Source organism: Panthera leo, chromosome E3, assembly GCF_018350215.1.
Source record: "Panthera leo isolate Ple1 chromosome E3, P.leo_Ple1_pat1.1, whole genome shotgun sequence".
NCBI classification, from domain to species: domain Eukaryota; kingdom Metazoa; phylum Chordata; class Mammalia; order Carnivora; family Felidae; genus Panthera; species Panthera leo.
Genome location: NC_056694.1, coordinates 4,773,703 through 4,784,587, shown reverse-complemented (window position 1 = coordinate 4,784,587; position 10,885 = coordinate 4,773,703).

Below are 10,885 nucleotides of genomic sequence, written 5' to 3'. Positions count from 1 at the left end.
TGCAGAGCCTGCTTGGAATCCTCTCTCTCCTCTCTCCCTGCCCCTCCCCCATTCACTCTCTGTCTCTCTCAAAATAAATAAACTTAAAAATTTTTAAATCGCCACAATTTTAATATCGATTACATATTGAAATAATATTTTAGTCCTGAGTCAAATAAAGCATGTGATTAAAATTAGTTGCATTATTCCAAACTCATCAAGTTGTGTACGTTAAATATGTACAGCTTTCGTCTGTCAATCTCACCTCCGTAAAGTGGCTTAAAAATTAGTTGCAGTGTGGGGCGCCTGGGTGGCTCAGTCAGTTAAGCGTCTGACTTCAGCTGAGGTCATGATCTCACGGTTCCAGAGATCAATCATTGGTTTCTGAGTTCGAGCCTCATGTTGGGCTCTGTGCTGACAGCTCAGAGCCTGGAGCCTGCTGTGGATTCTGTGTCTCCTCTCTTCGCCCCTCTCCCATTTGCACATGTGCTCTTTCTCTCTCTCTCTCAAAAATAAACATTTGGGGCGTCTGGGTGGCTCAGTCGGTTGAGCGTCCAACTTCAGCTCAGGTCATGATCTCACAGTCGGTGAGTTCGAGCCCCACGTCGGGCTCTGTGCTGACAGCTCAGAGCCTGGACCCTGCTTCGGAATCTGTGTCTCCCCCTCTCTCTGCCCCTCCCCTGCTCATGCTCTGTCTCTCTGTCTCAAAAAAAAAAAAAAAATTAAAAAAACATTTTTTAAAAAAGGAAAAAAATTAGTTGCAGGGCACATGGCTGACCCGGTGGAGTGTGCAACTCTTAGTCTCAGGGTTATGAGTTAGAGCCCCATGTTGGTCAGGGAGCCTACTTAAAAAAAATCAAACTAAAAAAATTAGTGCTTTTGCCCTCCCCTCCCCGCTAGAGCCTAAGCACCTTCAGTTTTAAGAAGAGCTGCGTGCTCCCTCTGGTTCTGGAAACCCCGCTCATAGCCGGCAAAAATGGCCTTGGACCACAGCCTTCCAGACATAGTTGTCATTTCAGGAGTCCTGTTCCAACAGGCCTTCACAGGCTCCAAGGTGGCATGAACAGAAAGGCCTCCTTTTGCTCTTTTTAACGTGGCCACTAGAACATTCTTATGTAATTTGTGTTATATTTTTGTCGGCCATTTCTAGGGAGATAAGCTGGGGTGACACATCACACCTAGGAATCTTAGCAAACACAGGAGCAAGCAGCGACCAGCTTGGAGTCTGAAGGGGTGTGAGATAGTTTTTAAAAAATGTTTATTTATTGATTTTGAGAAACAGAGAGAGAAAGTGCAGGAGGGGCAGAGAGAGAGGAGAGAGGGAATCCTAAGCCTGACAGCGCAGAGCCTGATGCAGGGCTCAATCTCACATTAATTTTAACATCTTTCCCATGCAAATTCTGGACAGGACTGTGCCCTTCAGGCCTCTACCTGTCCTGACTTCAAGGACAAGATGGATGAATCTACAATAAGTATGAGTAAGTGCCCTTGGGTCAGAGGCACAAGCCTGTTGCCATAGGCTGCGTGGTCACTCTCGAACTGCCCAGGCCTTCGTGGTCCAGGTGAGCCTCTGGAGCTTCCTCATTTTACCTGGGAGGATCCAGAGACAGTAAGAAGAGCAAAGAAGAGAGGGACAGTATCTTCTTTAAAGTTTCAACAGTACCCACGAAAAGAACTAAAATAGCGAAATATACATTAAGGGGGGAATGGTAGCATCAGTGAGCCAAATCTGCATTTATCACAGCAGAAATGTAATGTTGACAGTTGATCAAGCGAGAAATAGTGGTATCAGTTTGTTCTTCGGAGATTCGGAGGAAATCACTGCAAGAAGACAAATAGAATTAAACATGGTTGCCCCTAACTGTACATTTAGTTTCATGCCTTCTTGTTTTGGTTTTTTATGTTTATTTATTTTTGACAGGCAGAGAGACAGAGCACGAGTGGGGGAGGGGCAAAGAGAGAGGGAGACACAGAATCCGAAGCAGGCACCAGGCTCTGAGCTGTCAGCACAGGGCCCAATGCGGGGCTCAAACTCACAAACCATGAGATGATGACCTGAGCTGAAGTCGGCTGCTTAACGACTGACCCACCCAGGTGCTCCCATGCCTTCTTCTTTAATTTGTTGTATTTCACAATTTTGGGGGCAAAGCTTTTATTTTTAAGTAATCAATGTGGGGTTTGAACTTACAACCCTGAGATCAAGAGTTGCATGCTCTACCAACTGAACCAGCCAGGTACCCCGATTTCACAAATTTTTTTAAAAATGTTTACTTATTTATTTTGAGAGAGAGAGAGAGCAGGAGAGAGGCAGAGAAAGAGGGAGAGAATCTGAAACAGTCTCCATTCTCAGCGAGGACCTGACGTGGGGCTCGATCTCACAACCATGAGATCATGATGTGAGCTGAAATCAAGAGTCGAACGCTTACCCAATGGAACCACCCAGGCGCCCCTACGATTTTTTTTAAAGAAAGGGGTGGCCCCTTGGGGGCCGACTTGGGAGTGAGGAGACCCAAGGAGAGGCTGGGCCGGGGACCATGATCTTTAGTATAAGCTGGGCTGTACCAGTTGTTATTTTAACAATATGCATGCATGTCTTTATTTACAAAAAATTCCAATAACAAAGTAATGAGTTGGTACAGCTTATTTCTCCTCGTGTTTACAGTCTTTGCTGGACTTGTGGAACACAAAACTGAGAGCACAAGCTTCATGTCATTGTGCAGATGAGCAGAGAAGTTTGGTGACTTAGCAAATCCATAGTCCATTGGTGACAAAGCAGGGGCATTCCTGGGCTCCTACGCTAGAGTTCCTTCCCCTGCCACACTTCCGGCATAAGATGGAAGCGAGACTAACATGGTTAAGACAAGTTGTCTGTTGGAGCGCCTGGGTGGCTCAGTCGGTTGAGTGTCCGGCCTTTGGCTCAGGTCATGATCTCACGGTTTGTGGGTTCGAGCCCCATGTTGGACTTTGCACTGACAGCACAGAGCCTGCTTCAGATTCTCTGTCTTCCCCCCTTCTCTCTGCCCCTCCCCTACTCTCTTTCTCTCTAAAATAAATAAACATTAAAAAAAAAGACACCCTTATTAGCAGAGATATGGAATTTATCTTTAGTTTAGTTTTTTTTTTTTTTTTTTTTTAAGTAGGCACTACACCCAGCATGGAGCCCAACACAGGGCTTGAACTCAGGACCCTGAGATCAAGACCTGCCCTGAGATCAAGAGTGGAATGCTTAATCACTGAGCCAGGCTCTCCAAGAGATATGGATTTTAAACCAGACAGAGCTGTAGAAACAACCCTTGTTAGTTTTTTTCTATCTACTACCTTAGCTTAGAATTCCCTATTTACTAGGGAATTATTATAATTATTAATTCATTAACAATTGTCTCTGTCTAAAATGTATAAAAACTGTCTGCCCTGGTCATTTCATTTGGTCTTTATTTCAGTATTAGGCCCCCGTGCACATGCACATGTAATAAAACAATGTGTATTTGTTTTTTCTCCTGTTTACTTGTCTCATGTAAATTTAATTCTTTTTTTTTTAATTTTTTAAAACATTTTTTATTTATTTTTGAGACAGGGAGAGACAGAGCATGAACAGGGGAGGGTCAGAGAGGGAGACACAGAATCTGAAACAGGCTCCAGGCTCTGAGCTGTCAGCACAGAGCCCGACGTGGGGCTCGAACTCACGGACCGCGAGATCATGACCTGAGACGAAGTCCGCCACTTAACTGACTGAGCCACCCAGGTGCCCCAATGTAAATTTAATTCTGAGTCAGCTGGAAGACCCTGAGGGGTAGAGGGAGAATTTTTCCTTCCCTGCTGAGCAGGGGAACAGAACATGTCCCTCATACTCCTTTCCCAGGTACCCAGGCCCCTCCCCAAAGTCAGCACTGTTCCCAGTTGCTGTGTCCTCCTGCAGAGAATGTCAATGCATCGATAAGCATGTATATATAATAATTTTTCTTATTTGGAAGGATCTGTGTTTTTGTCTGCAGTGTAGCCCAGGGCTATTAGAAGACTCTTGCACATTGTTAGTTCAAAGAGGGCCTGGTGGAAAGCCCACACACAAAAGTGGGCTATACCAACAGCTACCAGGGAAATGCACATTAGAGAGATCACTAGAAATCCACCAGAATGACTAAACTCTCAAAGACTGATTAGATAGGGGTGCGTGGGTGGCTCGGTCCGTTAAGCTTCTGACTTCAGCTCATGATCTCACAGTTTGTGAGTTTGAGCCCTGTGTGTTGGGCCCTGTGCTGACAGCTCAGAGCCTGGAGCCTGCTTCGGAGTCTGTGTCTCCCTCTCTCTCTGCCCCTCCCCCGCTTGCTCTCTCTCTCTCTCTCTGTCTCTCTCTCTCTCAAAAATAAATAAAGGTTAAAAATAAATAAATAAAAGACTGATTAGATGTAAAGACTGATAACACTATGTGTTCATGGGGATACAGCGTGATGGGAATGTGAAATGGAACCATGAGTTTGGAATAAAGTCTCAGTTTCTAATAAAATGAAACACATCTACTCTATTGACCTGGCAATTCCACTTTTGGGTACTTACACTCAAATAAGTGAAAATGCATGTCTAAAAAGATCTGTACAAGAATGTTCTTCTCAGCTTTATTTTAAATGTTCTTCGCAGAGAGTGAGGGGGACGGAGGAGCTGAAGCAGGCTCCACACTGACAGCAATGAGCCTGATGCGGGGCTCGAACTTATGAACTGTGAGATCATGACCTGAGTGAAGCGGGATGCTTAACCAACTCAGCCACCCAGCTGCCGCAGGTTTTCGGTCTTGATGGAGTTTTGCATTATAGCTGCGTAGATTTGTCAAAAGTCAGTGAATGGTAAACCTAAGGTTTGTGCATTTTATTGTATATAGTTTTACCTTAAAAAAAGATAATTACATGTGTGCTAAAGTGTTTACAGGTGAAAAGTATTGATTTCTCTAACTTCTTTTGAAATGCGGCCAAAAATTGATGAATTGATTGTTTTAAAGTTTATCCATTTATTCTGAGAGATAGAAAACAGGGTGGGGGACAGAGAGAGAGAGGAAGACAGAGAGAATCCCAAGCAGGCCTCGCACTGTCAGTGCAGAGCACAATGCTGGGCTCGAACTTGCCAACTGTGAGAACATGAGCTGAGCTGAAGTCAAGAGTCGAACACTTAACCAACTGAGCCACCCAGGCGCCTCTTGATGAATTGTTAAACGGATAAATAGATATGTGATAAAGCATAAATAGGAAAATGCTAATTGGAGAATTTAGATGGATATGTGGACATTCACTGTACATTCCTTTCAACTTTTCTGTGTCAAAATTTGTATAATAAAATGTAGGGGGAAAGCAAAGAGAAAAAGAGAAGTACAGGGGTAGTGTGACCATTCACATCAAGAACTACTTCTCTATTGTCTCCTCGTTACTTTTTCAGTGTTGTCACATCCTCGTTCTGTCACCAGAGCCCAGCTGGTCGACAACAGTGCTGGTTTGTCTTTCACTATCCCTGGCTGTCCACGCTGGGGGAAGTAGGAAGAAGTGGCCAGGCATACAGACAGCATGTGGTTTATGGCCACAAAATTTCCCCGCTCCCAAGTGGGCCGGTCATAAAACAGTCACCATCCCCAGGGTGGGGGTGGGGGCCCTTCTCCCCTCTGCTGTGTTGCATCTCTGGCTTCTGCGCTCCAGCTTCTTTTGGTTTATTTCCTCCTCGTGGAGGAACACATGTTCCAGAAGCTTCCTGGGATATGGTGTGTGGGAGATAAAACTTTTTTAAGAACTGACTTGTCTGAAAATGTTCTCATTTCACCCACCCACTTGATCGATAGTTTGGCCGTGAATAGAATTCTCAGTAAAAAATCATCTTTCTTCAGCATCTGGAAGGCATACTGCTCCATCAGGGCAACTGTTGGGAAATCTGAAGCCATTCTATTTCCTGTTTCCTTGTGTTTTCTCTTTGGAAACTTGTAGAATCTTATCTGTTCCCATTGTTCTCAAGTTTTCACAATGATGAACTCAAGGGCGGGTCTATTTTTTATTCACGGGGCTGGCACTTTCTGTCTCTGAACTCAAGTCTGGGAAATTTCCCTGAATATTTTCGTGGATATTTTCCTCCTTTGCTTTTTCTTTGTTCTTTGTTTTCTATTACAGGATATTATTAGGATGACAGTTGGACCTCATCAGCTAGTTCCCTAATGTTCTCACCGTTTCCTATTTTCTATCTCTCCATGTCTTCTGGGTCCTCTGAGAGATTTTCTCATCTTTCTGTTGTTTTTCCTGCTAGTTTTTTTTTTTTTTTTTTGGGGGGGGGTTAATTATCTAAATGCTTCTTTTTTTGTTGTTTTTTTTTTTTTTTAATACCACTTCCGGGGCTCCTGGATGGCTCAGTCGGTTGAGTGTCCAACTTTGGCTCAGGTCATGATCTTGCAGCTGGTGGGTTTGAGCCCCATGTCGGGCTCTGTGCTGACAGCTCAGAGCCTGGAGCCTGCTTCAGATTCTGTGTCTCCCTCTCTCTCTGCCCCTCCCCTGCTTGTACTCTGTCTCTCTGTCAAAAATAAATAAACATTAAAAAAAAAAAAAAACTTAAAAAAAATAAAAAAGATTCAGCCTAGGCTACTAGATCCCTTTGTTTTTGTTTTGTTTTCCCAGGCACTGTGCCTGGACTCCCTGCCTATCCCCCCCAGCCCGCCCCAAAACACCCCCCAATCCAAATACTCTCAGTTTACGCTCTCTGGAGGGGAACCTCCAGTCTTTTGTAGGGGAGGAAGAGGGCAGCCACCTTGCCCAGTGGAAGATGGGAAGGGATGTAGATGGCCTGTTGCTGCGTATCAGCTTTTGTGCCATTTCCGTGCCCCGTTCTCCCTCTACCCCAGTTCTGTAGGTGCCTGCTGCTGTCAGTTCCCAGCTCTTTGGTGATCCTCTGGTGTTGATCTGGTGTCCCTTAGCTTTTCCCACTGCTAGTCTAGGAGACTAAATCAGTTACAAGCAGTCTGTCTCCTCATCCCAATCTGTTCTAAGATTATGTCTTTTTTTTAAATCCCTTTTCCGAAGTTCTAGTCGGGTTTTGGGTAGAAATTAAATTAGATACTTGTATTAACCCATCATGTTAATCTGGAAATGAATACTATATGTTCATTTGCTTACTAAGCATCTCTCCTACTAGGATGTAGGTTTCCTGATGCCAAGAATCTGTTTTGCTCATTTCACACTTCCAACACCTTGACAGTAACTGGAACAGGATAATTGACTGACCTTGAATGAAGGACCTCAGTAGGAGATATGATTGTGTTAACCTTAAACATAAAACTGCCAGGGGGGCACCTGGCTGGCTCAGTCAGTGGAGCATGTGACTCATGAGCTCAGGGTTGTGAGTTTAAGCCCCATGGTGGGTGTAGAAGTTACTTAAAAACAAAATCTTTAAAAAAATTTTTTTAAACATTTATTTTTGAGAGAGACAGAGCATGAGCAGGGGACGGGCAGAGAGATAGAGGGAGACATAAAATCTGAAGCAGGCTCCAGGCTCTGAGCTGTCAGCACAGGGTCTGATCCAGGGCTCCAACCCACTAACTGAGAGATCATGACCTGAGCCCAAGTCGGTCGCCCTACCGACTGAACCACCCAGGTGCCCCTAAAAACCATATCTTTAAAACACACACAATAAAACTGCCAGTCACTTTACCTGTAAAAATGAGTTTATTTGGGAATAGCAGAGAATTGCAATTGAGGACAAGGAGGCTACAGCAAAACCACAGGACAGTCTGATAAACAAAGGAGAGGAACATTATTTTATGGGGAAGGAGGAAGTTGGGAGGTTTTTTTTTTTTTTTTTTTTTTTTTTGAGAGAGAGAGAGAGAGCACACACCTGCACTTGGGGGTGAGGCAAAGAGAAGGAAGGGTACAGAGGATCGAGGATCCAAAGCAGGCTCTGGGCTGACAACAGTTAGCCTGGAACTCAGGAACTGTGAGATCGTGACCTGAGCTAAAGTCGATGCTCAACCAACTGAGCCACCCAGGTTCTCCAGGGAGAGGTTGTTTTGAATAAAAGCCCACTGGAGAGAAGCAAGAGTTGCCAGTGATGACGATTTCCCATTGGCTGAGTGGCAGGGGTGGTTGATGTCTTATAGGAGATGCAATGTATGTGTCTCCCCATTGGGCCCTGTAATGAGTGGTTCTTTTCTGTTGAGACTCTTCTGTTAGGTGTCTCTAATTGACCATTTTTCCTATAATTGCCATTCAGTGCTGGAGTTCCCTCTACCAGCCTCCCCTTCTAGCATCTTTTTTTTTTAAGTCTTTAAAATGTTTATTTATTTTTGAGAAAAAAAGGGGGAACGGGGGAGGGGCAGAGAGAGAGGGAGACAGAGAATCTGAAGCAGGCTCTGCACTGACAACAGAGAGCCTGATGTAGGGCTCGAACTCACAAACTGGGAGATCATGACCTGAGCCAAAGTCAGACGTTCAATTGATTGAGCCACCCAGGTGTCACTAGTTTTAATTTTAATTTTTTTTTTTTGGCCCATTTGTTGCCATGGAGAACATTACTCAAGGTCAAACGTGGAGAAGTTTTAAATTAAGTTTTATTATTTTTTTTAAAGTTTATTAAATTCAGTTTTATTTATTTATTTATTTATTTAGAGAGAATAAGCAGAGGAGGGGCAGAGAGAGACAGGGACAGAGGATCCAAAGCAGCTCTGAGCCAACAGACAGAAGAGAGCCTGACGCAGGGCTTGATCTCATCAACTGTGAGATCATGATCTGAGCTGAAGTCAGACGCTTAACCGACTGAGCCACCCAGGCGCCCCTTAAACTTTTAAATAAACTCAGTTTTGAATCAGTGTATTTTCATATGTGAGTTGTACGCTGATTTTGTTATTGTATAGACACAGTCAAACCTCTTGGACAGTGGACTCTCACTTTACCAATCTAGAGAAATCATGATCTGAATGTGGGCTGTGTTGCCTGTTGGCTCAGAAACACATGCATCAGAATCAAGTCCGTCCTCAAGGCAGCCTTTGATGACCTCTCTGGATTCCAGACCCCAACCAGCTCAAAGGCGTGGCTCCCTTGGAGTCACATGTGAGGATGGCTTGTAATGCCCAGGCCTTTGTTCTCACTATGGAAAATTCTTCTTATTCCATCAAGACCCACCAGAAATCCTACCCAGTGCCTCCTTTCCACTCTTATCTTTTTGATGAAAGCCCTTTTTATTAGTGTGAATACAGTTTTTGGTCCCTGATGTCAGCACTATGTTTATACTCCACTTAACAGGGAGAAGAGTGGGCCCGGTATCCTGGCAACTATGTTTCATTTACTATCAGTCCATTAGGCAAGTGCAGCCCTCCACTATTTGTTCTATTGAAGTAAATTATTGACCTGAGGCCCCACCCTTTTATTTGCTCCTGTATTTAGACTGCGTAGTTTCCCTTAGTCATAGATTCCCTGGATATTTTTGGGGCACCTGGGTGGTTCAGTCGGCTGAGCGTCCAACTTCAGCTCAGGCCATGATCTTGCAGTCTGTGAGCTCCAGCCCTGTGTCAGGCTCTGTGCTGACAGCTCAGAGCCTGGAGTCTGCTTCGGATTCTGTGTCTCCCTCTCTCCCTGCCCCTCCCCTACTCACGCTCTGTCTCTCTGTCAAAAACAAACATTTAAAAAAAATTTTTTTTTAAAGATTCCCTGGATATTTTTACCAGCAAAGAGGACACTGTTGCTCTAGTACCCTTAAAATTTTGACTCCTCTTTAAGGGAGAGCTTTAGGAACAGCGAAAAGGAGATGTCCTTTGCCCCAGGACCATGTTTGTTTTGAAATAACTGCAAGACAAAGATGCTTTAAAAAAAAGAAAAGAAAAAACCCATGTAGAGAAGGTCTGATTTCAGAACACTGTTACTTCAACAGAGTGAATTCTAGAAGAAGAAGACCTCCAGGTAAAAATGTCATTGGAAATCAACTCCCCTGGAGGGTCTGTTCTCAAACAGAGCTGATGGGAGGTGAACCAGTTACCACTTTGCAGGAGGGCAATGCAACAACAGGTATGGAAGTTTTTAAAACTCCATTTTGGGGCGTGTAGTCTAAAGAAATCAAACTGTGAAGATTCTGGCACAAACATGCCCAGCTCAGCACTGTTTCCCAGATGGGGACAATTCCACTGTCCAGTGATACGTGAATTGGTTAAGGGACATGTGCATAATGGGACTGAATAGCAACGGGCCATTGAAAATGTCCCAACGGTTCAGTGTTTCTACATTCTGTTTAAAACATGTTGTTACAGGGGTGCCTGGGTGGCTGGTCGGTTAAGCGGCCGACTTCGGCTCAGGTCATGATCTCGCAGTCCTTGGGTTTGAGCCCCGCGTCGGGCTCTGTGCTGACAGCTCAGAGCCTGGAGCCTGCTTCAGATTCTGTGTCTCCCTCTCTCTGACCCTCCCCCATTCATGCTCTGTCTCTCTCTGTCTCAAAAATAAATAAACGTTAAAAATAAATAAATAAATAAATGTTAAAAAAATTTTAAAAAAATAAATAAATAAAACATGTCATTACAGGTGCACCCGGCTCTCTCAGCTGGAGGAGCGTACAACTCTTGATCATGGAATTTTGAGTTCGAGCTCCACCTTAGGTGTAGATTACATACATGCATACATACATACACGTACAACATGCTGTTGCATACATAAGTAACCAAGAGGGACTCCTGGCTGGCTCAGTTGGTAGAGCAGGCGACTCTTGATCTCAGGGTCATGAGTTCAAGCCCCACGGTGGACATGGAGCCTGCAAAAGGAAGGAAGGAAGGGAGAACTGAAAGCAAATATCCCAAATATCGGCACCTTAATGGTCTGCCTACAGAACATTATCTCCAGAACTCGTACAAAGCATAGGGCATAGTAAACGCTCAGCATGCTGGAAACAAAATGCATACGTGAGCGAACAAATTTCA